A 19093-nucleotide genomic window follows, 5' to 3' on the forward strand; every position below is an offset into this window, starting at 1 on the left:
CAATTGCAGAATGACTCAGGCATAGAGACAAGCAGTGTTACAGTCAAATGTGCACAATGTATGCGGTCCCTTAACTCCTTGAAGACTACTGAGTCAGTCTTCCAAAAGTCCAGGTAAAAGTCATGCTTGTTTGGAATCACACTGTGAGTCTGTGTCCACTCCTACAATCATCCTGGTAGAAGCATGCCCTTATCTATTCACTCTGCTGAAACATAAGCACGTATAAACTTATCCTGCTGTCAACTACTAGCACTCTAGGAACCCAGTCACTGTCTATGCACTTGCAGAATGACTCAGGCATTGAGACAAGCAGTGGTACAGTCAAATGTGCACAATATATGCGGTCCCTTAACCCCTTGCAGCCTACTGAGTCAGTCCTGCAAAGTCCAGGTAATAGTCATGCTCATCTGGAATCACACTGTGAGTCTGTGTCCACTTCTACAATCATACTCACAGAAGCATGTCCTTATCTAATCACTGCTGAAACATAAGCGCTTATCAACTTATCCTGCTGTCAACTACTAGCACTCTAGGAACCCAGTCACTGTCCATGCACTTGCAGAATGACTCAGGCATTGAGACAATACCTAAGCACTTATAAATTAACTGAGCACTCTCTTTGCAGCACTGTCATCATTCTAGTTACTAGTGATGTTCTTATAGAATGACCTAGGCACCAACACAAGTACATGTACAATATTCTGTGCAAAATCCCTACAAACCTCTAAGCAGATACATACTATTAGTACACTCCACTAAATACTGAAGTAGTACTAATGCAGCCTAGGATACCTCTTGTCAGTCTCATGCAGTTTGTCAATCACCGATCCAGCACTATGTTCTTATTGTATCACTCTGCTAATAGCTAAGCACTTATGGGGCAGATTTACAAGCCCCCTGCTCCTCCAGTACTTCACTTTTTGTAACGTAGTGATGGTGCTGGGGACTCCTCCATGTTTACAAGCAGAGGAAAAGCTACCCTGCGTATCTTTTCATCCCCTTAAAAATATGATACGTGTGAATGGTGTGGCACCCTAGAAGGGGTGTAGCGAGGCACAACAAGGAGAAATGTTTTCATTTCTCCTTGATTTTTCCTCTTTCAATGCATGCTGCATTCCACAGCACACATTGAAGGAGGAAAATGCCTTTAGTGATTGTTTTTAGCAGGGAGTGGTCCCTTCCTGCACAAAACAATCTCCTCACAACACAGATACATGGGTGCCTGCATCACTGCATGGCTGCAGTTTGTATGCTAGTGCAGAGGGAGCACAGAATGGCCACATATTCATGTAAATATGTCACATCCCTGTGCTTCAGAAGTGCCGCAGAGCGGTTCAGCTAAAGAGCTTGTAGTGTCACGCTGCAGCACTTCCTCATAGATCTGTCCTATAAATTCACCATACAGTACTAATGCATTCTTTCAGTCAATCATGCTCTACACATTCATTCAACTAAACTTTCAGACATTACCATGCAATTATAGTTCTTTTTTTTTAAACCAAATACGGTAGTTCTGATCTTTTTTTTTCTTCTGTTTTTTGTTTTCTATTTTGTTTTGTAATTTTTTTACAATTTTGTACTTTTTTTGTGTTTTTTTAAAACGTTTAACAAAAAAGGAAATATGTAAACAATTAGCTTTTGGAAATCAACATCATTCCAAAAACAAAACAAAAGAAAAATGCATTTGTGTTTCCGTTGAGCTGCACAAATAGCGTCCACTGACTGTTCACCATAACAGATTATGGTTTTGCACATAGTGCAGTGCTGCTGTAGAAAAGACAATTCTGGATGAATGTCTACTGGTGGTGCTGAAGTGAATGCTCCGGAGGTGCTGCAATGCCTGGCGGTGGATTTTTTGCAGCATGCCTCATTTGTTCTCGTGCAAGTTTCTTCGGTTTAATAGTCCGTCGATGTTTATACATACTCGCTGTTCCACAGGAGCATTTCTTGTCATTGCATCACGACAGGACCCTGTCACACAGCAAGCATGTGACTTTTCTTGCATTGACCTTTTTTTCTCTAGCAGGAAAGGTGAAAAATGTCCATACTACTGATTCAGGCCTCTACTTGGGTGGCTCTTCCTCCAAAATATTTTCATCTGAAGAATGATGCGGAGCTTGCAATCCAGATGCCATTTCTCCAGTGCAATTGCTTAAAAACACCCAAAAAATTTCAAAGCCAGCTCTGGAAGAAGAAGAGATGTCTCTCATCAACTGCTCCAAGCAAAATAATTAAAATTGGTGGGGTCCTTCAATAGTTTCAGTGGGAAATGTTATGAACCAATCAAATCTTTTTTGTTAAGGTCACATGGGATCCGTGCACTGTACCCTCACGAAGCGCACACCTAACGCGACTTCGCAAAAATATATTTAAAAATAATATAAGCTTATTACAAATAGTAATATATTATTTTTATGAATACCTTAGATAATATTTTGCCCTAATATGTACATTAAAGACACATACATAAAATTTTAGAACAAAAAAATGTTGCGGGATTCGCGCACCCAGAGCGCCCCAGCACATATATGACGTCATGTGGGGCCCGCCACTACGCTAGCATTGAGTACCGTAATACGCATGTGTTGCGAATGCGTGGGAGCAGGAGTCGTGGACCGGTCGCATACCGGTTGTGCAAACCACGTAACATTGTACGTATATGGCATAACTGAAAAAAAACACGAACTCGTCGCTCACCATACGCGGATCCTACACCACTTTTCATACATGGCAGCTAGAATACACGGACCTACTGCAGTAGGTACGCTTTGGGTGCGCAACTTCCCAAAACATTTTGAAAAAAGAATTAACAAAGCAAATTATATAAATATATTAAAATACAAAAAAACAAAATATTAAAAATATTTCAGTTTTAAATGTATTTTTTATTTTTGGAATTTTCAGAAAAATATATAATGTTGTTTAATAAATAAAATATTTATAAATAAACAGTTAAACTGTAGCAATTCAGTAAAAAAAAATTGATTTAAAAAACCTTTGAAATTCACTGAAAAACCCACAGGTTTCATGAGTGTTATAGTTAGTTGGACATTTCACTCGTACAAAACCATAGAAATTCCTTTGTTATAGTTAGTTCAGCTAACTATAACTCGTGTGCCCGCAATGCACTGCTGGTGACGTCACATATTACATCACTCATGACATGGTCAGTGACATCACTCATGACATCACTGATTACATCTCAAATGACATCCCTGATGACATCATCCAGTGAATGTGTGTTTTTTTGAAAATTAAATATGTTTTATATATGTATATCTCAAGGTCGAAGGAAGAATAAATGGGTATATAAGTGTCTAAATGGATGGTGTATTTTTGTAAAATTGATTGTATAACTGACTGATTAAGTGTATCTTAGTGAATACATGGGGAAGGGAGTATTGTTTAAATATGTGAATATCTGTATCAGTCTCTCACTTCGTGTATAAGTGCTGCATGGGTTGGTGAGTAGCTACATGAGTGTCTATATGGGTTATTAGTTGGTTTTCCGAGTATAAGTATGAGTGTCTGTATGGTTCAGTGGAGGTGCATGAAAGAGTGACTCACAGTTTGTATGTGTTGAAGACAGCATGTGTGCAGGACTGTATGGGTGGTGAGTGTGTGTATGGGTGTGTTAGTGAGTGAATGACTGTCTGAATGGTGTCTTTATGAATAAGTACATATGTTTTAAACTAGTATATGTGAGTATGGGTGTATGTGAGAGTGAGAGATTAGAAGACTTCCTGTGTAAATAAGTATGGGTTTCTATAAGTGAATATTTAAGAGAGTAAATATGTGGAAGTTTCTGTAGAAGTGTGTGCATAACTATGTACGCGAGTAAATGGATGTTTGATAATTTGTTTGCATGTGTGACTATGTGTGTGAGTAACTATATGGATGAGTGTCGGTGTGTAGCAGGATGTGTAGGTATATGAGTACATATGATGAGTGAGTACATGTATGAGTGACTATATAGGACTGTTGTTGAATGAGTGGATGTGTGTGTAGATGTTGGAATTACTGAATAGGTGTGTTGTAAGTGGTATTGATATGTCCATTGTTTTGAAGATGTTAGTTTCTATTTTTGAGTGTGTGTATCAAAGGTTATATTAGAGTGAGCGGAGGTCTGCCACTCTATCACAAGGATGATGTCATCAGTAATGTCATTTGAGATGTCATCAGTGATGTCAGGAGTGATGTCACTGACCATGTCATGAGTGATGTAATATGTGACGTCATCAGCAGTGCATCGCAGGCGCGCAAGTTATAGTTAGCTGATCTAACTAGAACGGGGGAATTTCTATGGTTTTGTACGAGTGAACTGCCCAGCTAACTACTACGCCCCTGAAATCTATGGTGTTGTCAGTGAATTTCTAAGGTTTTGTTAATGCTAATTTCTATCTATAACATGCCGGAAACCTATGGTTTTTTCAGTGAATTTCAAAGTTTTTTTAAACGCTAATTTCTAACTATAACATGCCTGAAACCCATGTTTTTTTCAGCCAATTTCAAAGGTTTTTTAAATGCTAGTTTCTAACTATGCCTACAGAGGTAGGACATGTCAAGAAAGAAGAAAAAACACACAGAAAGAAAAAAAGAAATGCAGAAAGAAGCAACAGAAGTCCACAAAGATGAAGAAAAGTGCAGGAAGAAGAAGAGATGTACAGGGCGAACCAACAGAGGAGCAGATAGAGGCGTTGTTGCAAAATCATCCTGTGCCAACAACTTTTTGAGACGGGCACTGGTGGTAACTAACTCTGACTAACCAGGCCTAGAGACTGTGCTATGCTAAAACACACTTAGAATACAGTAAAAACACATACATACACTAGGGAACACTATGCGTTGTGGCACCCCTGTGATTAGCATGACCTCCTCTGTAAGGTAGGGGTGGGCGGAATTTGCGAAATTGCCATTCGCAAAATTCTGCAAAATGGCAAGAAATCTCCATGAGCACGCAAAATCTCGCGTGCTTGAGGAGATTTTGCTGCACCCGTCTAAAGTATCACCTGTAAGTGGCGCTACTGTGTTTACGTGAGAATAAAACCAACCTGGCCACTGTGTCTTGCTTTATTTTTTTTTCACGTTTTCCTAAGCTTTTTTTTCGCCCTTCTCCATCCAGACGCTGCACTTTAAAAGAGAAAAATGAAATAAACAGACTGCTTTTCCAGCAACTCAGTAGGATCGAGATCGAGGTAGAGATGGACGGAAAGAAAGAGAGAGAGGGAGGGAGGGATGCAGAGAAGTGGACAGTGACACTCGGGCTCCTGCAAGTGTCTCCATCCCGACACTGCACTTTGAAAGAGAAAAATGAAAGAAACAGACTGCTTTTCCAGCAACAGAGTTTCATTCGATTTTTGATCCATTTTACTGGGGAACAAATGGAGGAAGTTTGCCAGCAAGTCAGTAGGATCTAGATCGAGGTAGAGACGGGCGGAAAGAAAGAGAGGGAGGTAGGGAGGGAGGGAGAGAGGGAGGCAGAGAAGTGGACAATGACACTCGGGCTCCTGCAAGTGTCTCCATCTAGACCCTGCACTTTGAAAGAGAAAAATGAAAGAAACAGACTGCTTTTCCAGCAAGTCAGTAGGATCGAGATCGAGGTAGAGACTGACGGACGGAAAGAAAGAGTGAGAGGGAGGGAGGCAGAGAAGTTGACAATGACACTCGGGCTCCTGCAAGTGTCTCCATCCAGACTTTACACTTTAAAAGAGAAAAATGAAACAAACAGACTGCTTTTCCAGCAACAGAGTTTCATTCGATTTTGTATCCATTTCACTGGGAAACAAATGGAGGAAGTTTGCCAGCAAGTTAGTAGGATCGAGGTCGAGACAGATAGAAAGAAAGAGAGAGAGGGAGGGAGGGATGGAGAGAGGGAGGGCGGGAGGGATGGAGGCAGACAAGTGGACACTCGGGCTCCTGCAAGTGCTTCCCGGTGAGGTTTAAAATACCTCATGCCATGCGAATTCTGTTCTGCCGCGGATCGCGGAAGTTTCGAAATTTTCGAATTCCGCATGAAAATCCGCATTCTGCGTAGAAATTAAAAATGGCAACATTTCGCAAGTTCCGCGAGCGGAACTGAATTTGTCACCCACCCCTACTGTAAGGCCCTAGTACATAATAGGGTATGGGGATCAAAACAACCTCCAAGTTGGAGTTGCATAAATATGCAACTTTGACTAGTAGTCATGTTTGCAGAGTGGTGGAGAAAGGGTGCCGGGAGTCCAACCAACGCTCAGGAATTGCCTAGAACGTAAAGGCCCCCAGAATCCTCCAGGTCTAAATTGGACTTCATCCCCATCCCATAGTCTGCCACGAGGCACGTTTGTATAGTGGTAGAGAAAGGGGGCCATGGCCTCCGAAGACGTTTTAGCAATCCCACTGTGTGGGACTTACTGGAGGTAACAAGAGGGGTAGTTGGCCACCAAGAACATCCTTGGGGGCCAACTTCCCAAACTATTACCTCTAGTCAGTCTCACAAAGTAGCACTGGTACGTACTCATACCAGGCCACTCCCACTTTGCCCACCACTTTACAATCGTGCTCCCTGGCAAGCTCTTGGATGGGGATTGAAGTCCCCTTCACTGCTGTGGGTCCTTTAGGGGCCAAATAGCCTACCTTTTACCTCCAGTAAGCCCCACGCAGTGGGATTGGTGAGAGGTAGACAAAGGCCATGCCCCCTTTCTCCACCACTCTGCAAATGCAGAGCACACTTCCCCTCAGGCCCTGCCCCCTCCCTTTACCACTGAGCAAACGCGCCCTGGAGCGCATTTTAAGTGGGGGGATTAAGTCCCCTTGAATCTTGAGGGTCCCTGGGGTTCAACTAGCCCACCAGGTACATCCAGTAAGTGCCACAGAGCTGCATTGCAGAGAGGTGTAAAAAGGGGTGTGGCCTTGACCACCTCTCTGCAACGCAGCTCAGTGGCGCTTACTGGAGGTACCTGGTGGGCTAGTTGGCCCCCAGGGACTCTCTGCATTGAAGAGGAATTAGTTCCCCAACTTAAAATATGCCACAGGGCTTGCTTGCAGACATGTCACCACATGCCCCGCCCCCTCCCTTTACCACTGTGCAAATGCATCCAGTGGCGCATTTTAAGTTGGAAGATGAAGTCCCCTTGAATCCTGAGGGTCCCTGGGGTGAAACTAGCCCACCAGGTACCGCCAGTATCCGCCAGGGAGTTGCGTTGTAGAGAGATGTTCAGAGGCCACGCTCCTTTTTACACCTCTCTGCAACGCAGCTCTGTGTCACTTACTGAAGGTACCTTGTGGGCTAGTTGGACCCCAGGGACCATCAGGATTCAAGGGCACTTAATCCCCCAACTTACAATGCACCACAGGGTGTGTTTACACACATGTCACCTCAGGCCCAGCACCCTCCCTTCAACACTGTGTAAACGCGCCCCGTGGTGTGCATACCAAGCAAAGCATCCCTTATGGTGAGATGCTACGAGCCAAGAGGAACTGTAGTACACCTAAGGAGTTGGCAGGATGTCAGAATAAGATGAGCAGAAGATTCCAATTGAGAGGCTATAGTACAGAAACTATTGTGACAGCCAGAGAAAAGCGAAGTGGCTAACGAAAAGAAACATAATGATCTTCTATTCTTTAAAAAAAGTGCTAGGAAATACAAGATAGAGACCCAGATGCGGTTCCTAACCACAGTCAGCTGCCAGAACAAGCAGTTTAGGGATCTGCTCACCAAAAATTGGCACATCCTAAAAACTGACCCAATGATTGGACAAATGATTCCCAATTATACGCCACTCACATCTCACTGGGCACCTTCACCGAGAGATGAGGTGACCAGGGCAAGCTAAGAAATTGATAAGAACCAGGGCTGGCTCAGAATTAGGCCTGGGCGAAGTGGGGCTTCACGGAGCTACGTGAAGTGGGCGAGAAACTACGCCCACCTCCGCACTCCGCGTAGCCCCACTATGCACAGCAGGCCTCCCTCCCTCCCGCCCTCCCTAAATACTTTAATTTAAATGTTAGAAAGAATTAAAAGGCACTTACCTTGCCCGCCGCTGCCCGCCGCATCTCCGGGGCTCCCTCTCTTCATCGCCGCCATTTTGGGTACTATTGCGCATGCGCGGGCGGCCCCGCATGCGCATTTCTCGTGAGAAATGCGCATGCACGGCCGCCCGCGCATTCGCATTAGTACCCACGACGGCAGCGATGAAGAGAGGGAGCCCCGGGGACGCGGCGGGCAGCGGCGGGCAAGGTAAGTGCCTTTTAATTCTTTCTAACATTTAAATTAAAATATTTAGGGAGGGCGGGAGGGAGGCGGGTGGCGGACAGCTACGCACCGTCTGCGGAGCGTGCGTAGTGCCAAATTCTACGCCTGCTACGCAAAATGCGTAGAAGCCGGCACTACGCACACTCCGTGCACGGAGCGTAGCTGCCCGCCCACCCTTACTCAGAATCTCTCCTCGATTAAAAAAATGAGGCAAGTGTAGAGCGTGCAGCATAGGCAAAAACACTACTACATATTACACCCCCTTCAATAGTAGAGAGACGAAAATTAAGGGCACATACAATTTCAAGACCGAATTCGCAGTGTACATTTTGACTTGTACCAGTAATCTCAAGTACATAGGCAGCACTACACTGCAAGTACACAAGAGGATCTTACAGCACATGAGAGCTATAACAAATGTTGATAGATCATATCCTGTAACTCCCCATTGTGAGAACATACATCAAAAAGATCCCACACAAATCTCCTATTATGTAGTAGACGCCATTCCTCCTAACAAAAGAGGAGGTGACAGAGTCAAGGCACTCCATGAACTTGAGACAAGGTATATCCTTTTACTACATAGTAAGACACCCCAAGGGCTCAACCATAATGAAGAACTCCTTTCATGCCTGTGTACTCTCAATGGTCAGAGAGAACGAGTGAGGATGAGTTCGCAATAGAAAGAAAGCATAAAATCGTATTGTGTGTCTGTGCTGATTTTTCAAACATTTCCCCCCCAAAAATTGTTTTTTAAAAACTTGAGAAAAAATTACTCCTTGTGTGACTGCTAGGCAATTGCCGTTATAAAATTAGTCTTGCAATCGAAATGTGCGTGCGCACAGTAAAAGCAAATAAGACACTTGTTGTAAAATATGTACGAGTTTTCAATGTGGATTGCACCTTTATTGCCAGGAAAAATGTATCTGTGGAAGAATAATGCCATCAGTTATAAAGGTAACAGTGTCAGCATGCCATAGAACGTCTACGTGTAATAAATTGTAGAAAAAAGTGCAGTCTGCACCACTCGTTCACAGTTCAGTTACATACTAACTAACCACCCACCACACTTTAAGTGATTATTTAACTCAACAGGACATATTGTTTTTAAAAAAAAATGTAGGTAAAGTAAAACTTACTTGAGTCTGTCCTCTTGGCCATTCAAGCACATGATGTAAAAGAGCCGCTGACAGAGATGCTGTACATCTGTGTGACCAAGGCTACTGTGTTGGCTGAAACGCATCATGGGACATTCTCAAAATAAAATAAAGTAAGGCATCTGAATCGCAAATGGAGTTGATTCTGTTTGTCTTCGGAGAATTTTCACAAGCTCTTGATATATATATATAGCACCCAGAGGACTGAATTTCACTAATCACTGTGTGCCTTTAAATAAATGACTGATTAGCAGAACCCACTGCGGGTGAAAATCGGCAAGAAAATAACCACAAGTCCCATGATGCACAGATGAAATCGCGCTGCAAAGCGGAAACTACTAAAGAAACGAATCAATGTGACTGTGAGAGCCGGAAATAAACTGTAATCAGCCATTACACCCAGAGGAAGGAGCAGACAGCTTTGAAACGCGTTGGTGGAAGGTTGAAAAAAGACGGATGAAATGATACCTTCAAGCAGAAAATAAAAGTATGTTCACATACATGCTGCTGTCGAGTGCTTCTTTGCTGCAGGGCACATTGGGGAAACATAAAAACACGACGGCCACAGTCGTGAAAGGAGCACCACCTGGGAAGTGAGGAAGGAGCCGCTGGAGTATGGGGCCGTCACAGTAAGAACTTTTCACGCTGGAAGGACGGCACAGCAGCGCATTGATAAATGAAGGACAGCAATTCAAACCAGGGCGCACTGGAGTGCCTTATGACACAGTGAATTTCACTAATCACTGTGTGCCTTTAAATAAATGACTGATTAGCAGAACCCACTGTGGGTGAAAATCGGCAAGAAAATAACCACAAGTCCCATGATGCACAGATGAAATCGCGCTGCAAAGCGGAAACTACTAAAGAAACGAATCAATGTGACTGTGAGAGCCGGAAATAAACTGCTATCAGCCATTACACCCAGAGGAAGGAGCAGACAGCTTTGAAACGCGTTGGTGGAAGGTTGAAAAAAGACGGATGAAATGCTACCTTCAAGCAGAAAATAAAAGTATGTTCACATACCTGCTGCTGTCGAGTGCTTCTTTGCTGCAGGGCACATTGGGAAACATATATATATATATATATATATATATATATATATATATATATATATGTATATATATGTATATATGTATATATATATATATATATATATATATATATATATATATATATATATATATATATATATATATATATATATATTCACTGAAAAAACCATAGGTTATAGACCATATATAGTTAGGAATTAGCATTTACATAACCTTATTTTACCCACACAAAACCATTGAAATTCCATATATAGTTAGTTGCACTAACTATATATCGCGCACCCGCAATCCACTGCTGATGATGTCACATATTACATCATTCATGACATGGTCAGTGACATCACTGATGACATCACTGATGACATCTCAAATGACATCACTGATGACATCACTGATGACATATCAAATGACATCACTGATGACATCACTGATGACATCTCAAATGAAATCACTGGTGACATCACTCATGATATCATTCATGTGATAATACAATGAACCTCTTCAGACTCTAATATAACCTTAGATACAATCAGTGTAAACAGACACTCACAGACTGTCACTCATCCATGGAGTTACTCACACAACTAGTCAGTCATGCAAACAATCAATCACACCTCCATTTCCTCAACTATACAGTTATACAAACTTTACTTATTCAAACATATACTAACACATATTTTCTCTCTTATACAATCCCTGATACAAGTTCACAATGATCCATACAGCCACTCACACATTCACTGGCTCTTATGCACAGTTATTTATATATGTCAACTCTCACATGTACTGTGTTTTACATATGTACTTACTTTGACATGTAGCACTGAGATATCCATTCACTCACCAATACACTCATGCACACAGTTAACCTCCCATAGAGCTCTTTCCACATGCACTTTTGAAACCATACATCTAGTGAATCAACTGCTCACACATCTATGCACAGAGTCATACACCTCCCAGCCACCCACACACACACTCAGTCTCCCATACAAATACTTGGGCAACCAATCAATAACCCATATAGTTAATCATCTAGCTACTGATCAACACATGCAGCAGTTTACAGAACAACAGATATAATGATGCACAAATTAAGACAGTTTAGTCACTAACCCATGCACTCAGTGAGACACATTTAATCACTCACTCATACAGTCAGTCATGCACCTACTAAATCCTTCATCCAGACACTTATAAATCCACTCATTCTTCAATATGTAAGACATATTTTAACTTTACAGAAACATACAGTCACTGGATGTTGTCATCAGTGATGTCATCAGTGATGTCATTTGAGATGTCATCAGTGATGTCATCAGTGATGTCACTGACCATGTCATGAATGATGTAATATGTGACATCATCAGCAGTGGATTGCGGGTGCGCGATATATAGTTAGTGCAACTAACTATATATGGAATTTCAATGGTTTTGTGTGAGTAAAATAAGGTTTTGTAAATGCTAATTCCTAACTATATATGGTCTATAACCTATGGTTTTTTCAGTGAATTTTCAAGGTTTTGTAAATGCAAATTCCTAACTATATATGGCCTAAAACCTATGTTTTTTTGCTGTGAATTTCAATGGTTTTTAATACCAAATATCAAATGCTGTCAAATGTCAAGTACATGATAGGTAAAAACATTTTCGTGTTTATGCACGCTGATGTGCTTTGAACGCTGCCCCCCCTTCCCCCCCCCCCTTTTCTCTTAGCAGTACTCTCTCTTTGCAGATAGTGAAGGGTAGTTAACGCAGGCCTTTGCCCCCGTTGTAATCCGTCGTGCCTGCTTCTCTCTCTATTTGATTGATTGCTATCCAAGCATTTACTGTTTTAGAATTGGTTCTCTTTGGTTCATTCTGTATTTACAAACAAGCACAGAGTCGCAATACTCTGTTTAGTCTTTGCAGATAGTGAAAAATAGTTTTAAAAAAAACAAAAGGAATCGAGCAAAATCAGTAGGCCACTAATGGGATCTGTTTTTGACCTCACTAAAATAGAAACATTAAGAACAACCCCTCATGAGAAATACGAAACTAGTAAGATGAACTTAGCTCCACACCATGATGGCTGCAAGACAGCTCGACTCCGCCGCCCACCCCACCCCACCCCACCCAAAATAACGACAAACCCTATGCAAATATTATAAATATATACAACACACCAGCAAAGTAACAGGGTAAAACATTTTATTAAATAACTATTTACATAACTATTTTATACTTTTTGTTGCCCGATCCGGCTAGCTCAATCGATCGAGCATGAAACTCATGCACTCTGATAGCAAGCGTTGCTGCTGATGCTATGCAGACCAAAACTGGTTTTCAGTTTGTACATTCTTCTAGATTTTTCCATCCAAGGCTGGTTGAGTTTGTAGAACAATGGCTTCAGATTTTCAACATACGGTGTGGTGGCGCGGACTGGGAGGGGGCGTATGGCTCCTACCCCCTCCCCAAGTAAGATTTTCATACGTGAGTGTACGTTCATGGTTTTGGTCCCTGAGTTGCTTCGATGTCACTGCCATGCTCAAATGGCATAAGTTCTGGATGTTGGGTGCCATAGTTCAGAGTTCTGAGCAGCGCTTGTAACACTGTCTGAAGCTTATTTGCACCTACTGCAGCTTCACTATTCTCAAAGTAAGTGAGGGACGTTTGTGGACCTGACTGCATTTGAAAACAATGTGATATGGTACCTCCCTAAACCGCTTGACGGAGGCCCCCGAGGGGCGGTGTGATGGCACGGACTCGGAGAAGACGCTTGGCTCCGACCCCCTCCCGAAGTCTTATAGCACTGGTGTAGCCTGAGATCGCCCCCGACATAGGCGGCCGGCTCCCGGGGTCCGGCGGAACTTTTTGCCTTTTGATGACTCTTCCATTCTGGACCTTGTCCCACAATCCGTTTGACCTGAAGACACGCTGTAGTGGGGCGCCCCTTTACCGTTTCAGTTGCCATTCCGCCCGCTTTTGCTACACTGCGCCTCTTCCGCCATTCAGCTGTTTACCGCCCGCTCTTGCGACTACAGCGTCTCGCTCACCATGTAGTTGAGTTGCTCCCGCTCTTGCGATGCAACGATAGGCGGCTGCCACAGGACTCTCAAAATGGCGGCCGGCTCTTCAGATTTGGGCGTGGTCCACTAAAATGGCCCTGGGACACCTTGGAACTCGGACGCTTGCCTGATAGGGCTTGGGTCCCATTCTCCAAAGCGTCCCCTCAGCCTTGAAGATTCTACAAAACTCTTGGGGGCCCCCGACTCCCGCAGGCTTCTGGTGGGGAGCGGCTGCCATGATTGCTCGTGGAATGGCCACGACTGAGCTACGAGATGGTGGTGCTCTCATGCTGACGCCAGCTTCAGTCTGAAACATCCAGAAACACTGTAGACTACCAATTTGATCAGTTCCGGTAGCGCCCCAACATGACCCGGTAGAGAAGAACTTGCCCTCCCCTCTTTGACTGATGGTTCTTGTTGCCTGTCCCTTCTGTTGTCATTTAACAGAACTTTTTAGAAAGCTGAAAGGGGTTGTGTTCCGAACGCTGGTTGGTGGAGACATTTTGACTATATTCTGGACCTACGTTGTCGCGTAATGCGTTATATGACACGCCGCGTTAGCGCACCCGGAAGTGCTCCGGTGCGCGAAGCGCAGCTTCCCGGAAGCGATCCGGGGCGCGGCGCGCAGCGCGTAACATAAGCATAACAGGTCATGTGACTTGTTAATAAAACTTTTCATTGGTTCATTTTACTTTTGTTATTTGAATGATGAAAAGCTTGGTTATATGACCTAAAAATTACGCTTTTTATTGGTTTCGAACATTATTTTTTCTTAAACATATATGTTATAATGTTCCAGGCTAATCTACTTTCCCGGAAAATTTACAACTGTCCTGCAAGTAAAATATATTCCTTTTTCGAGAAAAAGGGCGTTTCTTCGTCCCATGACGGAGCCGTTGAGTAAAAGAGGCTCGGCCTGCTGTCTTAGTCGCCGATACGCCTGATTATCAGATTCTTATCGATCACTTTATGTTGCAGGAGTGGAAAACACAACTGCCCTTGACCATTTATCTTTACTGCGTTCCTGCGTATTATACCTTTTATCCGTCATGTAATTGGACTGCTTTATTTCACTTGCCTTTTACTGATTCGAAAACAGTGACTAAAATTAAAAACTTTACCAATGTAAATACTACTACCATGTTTTGTTTTAAAAACCTTTATTGTGAAAATGTCAGTATACAAATACGGGCCTATAACCACGTGGGCCGGCCACGGAGCAAACTGAAATCGTATATGATGAGGAGACATTTACATTGTAGAAGAACGTAACGAGCGGGCCATTAGGTTGCAAGAACTAAGGTGTCTAACAGTTGCGGAATCGGTGGACGTACATTTTGTAATTAAAATACGACAGGGCCACTTTCAATAAAATTATCTAGATATACATTTGCGGGCAAGTACCATGGGTGAAGTTAATTCGAACTTTCAATAGTACAGTAATCAATAACACATCAGAACTTAATATCAATAGGGATGTCGAAATATTCAATCAATTCTCGTCCCCGCCCGCCATGAGCATCAAAACTGCATTCATATCTCGTGATATCAAAGTTGTTCAACCAGTACACAACAAGGACTTATGAGTCCCATTTATACCGGCGCCATTTTGGGCGAGGCCGGGCAGGTCCAGGATATAGTCAAAATTTCTCCACCAACCATCGGCCAGACCAGAACCCCTTTCGGCCCTTTATGCTACAAGATGATGTCTTCCATTCAGAAAATATTGTTGGCAGCATTTTGAAAGGAAAGGTAAACAGCCGTTCTCCTAGTGAGTCTCACATTGTTACATTTAGGAAGAATGTTGAAGAGTAGTATGTTGAAAATCTGAAGCCATTGTTCTACAAACTCTCAACCAGCCTTGGATGGAAAAAAAAATCCTGAAGAATGTACAAACTGAAAACCAATTTTTGTCTGTATAGCATCAACAGCAACGCTTGACTCAGCTTCGTGTGAAGCCGCCATTTTGATTCAATCAATAACGTCCCCCTGCACACATTCAGGGACCTGGTCGTGTCTTCAGGTCAAACGGATTGTGGGACAAGATGCAGAAAGGAAAAGGAAAAAAGTTCTGCCGGACCCCGGGAGCCGGCCGCCTATGTCATGGGCGATCTTTGGCCACACCAGGGCGATAGTGAAGCTGCAGCAGGTGCAAATAAGCTTCAGACAGTGTTACAAGCACTGCTCAGAACTCTCAACTATGACACCACCTCGGTGCCATCCGGATCTTGGCGCCTTGTGCTGGTTCCGGCCTATTCACACATCGGTCCGCTACTGACACCACCTCACAGGCCAACGGGGCACCCCACGCCGACTTTCGGCGCAGCATTGTAGGATGGCCACACCAGAGCAGCAACTTGATAAACACCACCTCGGTGCCATCCAGATCTCGGCGCGTTGTGCTGCCTTCGGCCTACTGTAGCCGCAAGTGCGGACGCAACTCAACTGGATAACGAGTGAAACACCAAGGGACGCCCCACTGCAACCGAGGAGCCTCCATCTTGGGGGCGACGCACAGCATCACCAATGCAGTCAGATCCTCAAACAGCCCCCACTGACTGACGCGACCTCACAGGCCAACGGGGCGCCCCACGCCGACTTTCGGCGCAGCATTGTAGGATGGCCACACCAGTGCGGCAACTTGCTGGACACCACCTCGGTGCCATCCGGATCTCGGCGCGTTCGAGTCACTGTACCGCAAGAGCAGGAGAAACTCAGCTGGACACGCCGTCTTTCGGCGCAGCATTGTAGGATGGCCACACCAGTGCGGCAACTTGCTGGACACCACCTCGGTGCCATCCGGATCTTGGCGCGTTGTGCTGCCTTCAGCCTACTGTAGCCGCAAGTGCGGACGCAACTCAGTTGGACGGCGAGTGAAAAGATAAGGGGTGCCCCACTGCAGCCGAGGAGCCTCCATCTTGGGGGAGACGCACAGCCCCCACTGACTGACGCGACCTCACAGGCCAACGGGGCGCCCCACGCCGACTTTCGGCGCAGCATTGTAGGATAGCCATACCAGTGCAGCAACTTGCTGGACACCACCTCGGTGCCATCCGGATCTCGGCGCGTTGTGCTGCCTTCGGCCTATTCGCACATCGGTCCGCTACTGACGCCGCCTCACGTGCCAACGGATTTTCTACGCTTTTTATAGCCCTATGCCGCATAACAGGTCATGTGACTTGTTTATAAAACTTTTCATTGGTTCATTTTACTTTTGGTTTCCTAATGATAGAAGGCTTGGTCATATGACCTAAAAATAACACTTTTCATTGGTTTAGAACATTTTTTTTTCCCAAACGATGAAAGCCCCACCTTGTTTCTGGATGTTTCAGACTGAAGCTGGCGTCAGCATGAAAGCACCACCATCTCGTGGCTCCGTCGTGGTCATTCCGCGAGCAATCATGGCAGCCGCTCCCCACCGAAAGCCTGCAGGAGTCGAGGGCCCCCAAGACTTTTGTAGAATCTTCACGGCTGAGGGGACGCTTTCGAGAATGGGATCCAAGACCTAGCAGACAAGCGTCCGAGTTCCAAGGTGTCCCAGGGCCATTTTAGTGGACCAGGCCCAAAAGGGAAAGAGCCTGCCGCCATTTTGAGAGTCCTGTGGCAGCCGCCTATCACTGAACCGCAAGAGTAGGCGCAACTCAGCTGAATGGCGGATTTTGGCACAGTGTACCAAAAGTGGGCGGAATGGCAACTGAAACCGTAAAGGGGCGCCCCACTACAGCACACGAGCCGCCACCTGGGGAGGCCCGTTCACGCCGCCTCTCCATCCCCCCCCCCCCCGGGGCGCCCCACGTCGTTTTTCGGAGCAGCATTGTAGGATGCCAAAACCAGTGCGGCAACTTACTGGACATCACCTGGGTGCCATCCACATCTCAGCGCGTTCTGCTGCCTTGGGACTATTCGCACAACAGACCGCTACTGACGAGGCCTCCCCGCGCACCCCCCGGGACGCCCCACGCCATTTTTCGGAGCTGCATTGTAGGATACCAAAAACCAGTGCGGCACCCAGGTAACATCACCTGGGTGCCGTCCAGAACTCAGCACGTTGTGCTGCCTTGGGACTATTCGCACAAAACACAGCTACTGACCATTGTTGCTTCTTTTTTCAAAAAAATGTTTAAATGTATTTACTGTTTTTGTTGCGTTCTATATATTTATAAGTTATTAAAGTGTTATAATCCTACTACTTTGTTGGAGTATATTTTTAATGTGACACATAATTGTAAAAACTTTGATGTACAAAGAGGCATCCCTGGAATCTTCCGCTTCAGGCTCGGACCCACACACCCTCACAGTGAGAATCCCCTCCTCAAGCACAATACAGGATGGTTATCAGATAGTAGGAACCCGTATGGTGTGACGGATCTCATGGGGTGGGGGCCTTCATCTACTGTAACTCCTTTGAAGAGGGATGATTCTCATACATGCCAACATTTCAGAAGAGCAAAGTGGGAGATTTTTTTTAAAAAAATCGGGAGAATGGGGCCTTGAATCAGGTTATTGTCATGTGTAAGCTTTGGAAGTGTGCTGCTGCAGGATCAGACATTTCAAACTCAAATGCACGTTCTTTTTCTTACCTTTCCGAAGCATGGAGCACAATAGCAGGCAGAGAAAGGGTGATGCAAGTGTTGAACACTGCCTGGCCTGGCAAGTTGCTGGCAGTACCCCCCCGCCCGCTCCTGAAACAGGGCACACACACCGCCGCCCCGAGTACTTCACAGATCTTTAAAAGACCATGCGCTTGTTAATGAGGCTTAAATGGTTTATCACCCCTTCTAGAGCCCCTGCATCGGCCCTCTGACGTTTCCTGGAAGAATTAGCACGTAACACAATACCAAGCCCTGTCAGCTGAAACCCCCGAGGAATCGGGTTTTTGCTTGCAGGAATCGGGAGGCGGGAGACTAGCACTGAAATCGGTAGTCTCTTGCCTGAATCGGGAGGGTTGGCATGTCTGGATTCTCTACAGCTGGGGCCATAAACTACATCCGCAGGGCTAGGTGATAGCCTGGGACCGGCCTGGACAATCGGACACAGAGGAAGAGGAGTGTCAGAGGGTGCGGTAGTGAATAGGGTGAAAGGGAGGTGTCGGGCGGGCACAGGGTGTGATTCTCAGAGAAGAACAGCGCAGATGGGGGGAGGTTTATGGCCCATGCATGAGAGAGAGAGCGGGGGTGACCAGTGCGTGGGGGAGATGCTTGCAAGGGTGGGGAGCCGTGCTGAGAATCGACGGCGTGCAGAGAGTGGGTCTGGTCAAGGCATCTAAAATGGCTGCCGTGCACGACAAAATTGTGGCATTGGAAAAAAGGCAAGATGGCGCAGACAATGTTTATCAATAAGGATTAATTTATAACAAAATATTTTATCGCAGTGACAAATTGGCGGTCAACACTTCCTGATTTCCATCGAATCGAACGTTAACAGACGTCACGCAGCAAAAAAAATAAAACGCTCACGCACAGCCGCTGGAAGACATGTATCAACATATATGAGCCTCCTCAGCCACCCTCAGAAAACATAAGGGGTCAGGATACGTCTCCCGTACCCCCTTATACCCTGTAATTTAATTAAAACGAAACACAAAATGGCGAATTCCCGTTTCGC

This window comes from Lissotriton vulgaris, chromosome 10 (assembly GCF_964263255.1).
Source record: "Lissotriton vulgaris chromosome 10, aLisVul1.2, whole genome shotgun sequence".
Classification (NCBI taxonomy): domain Eukaryota; kingdom Metazoa; phylum Chordata; class Amphibia; order Caudata; family Salamandridae; genus Lissotriton; species Lissotriton vulgaris.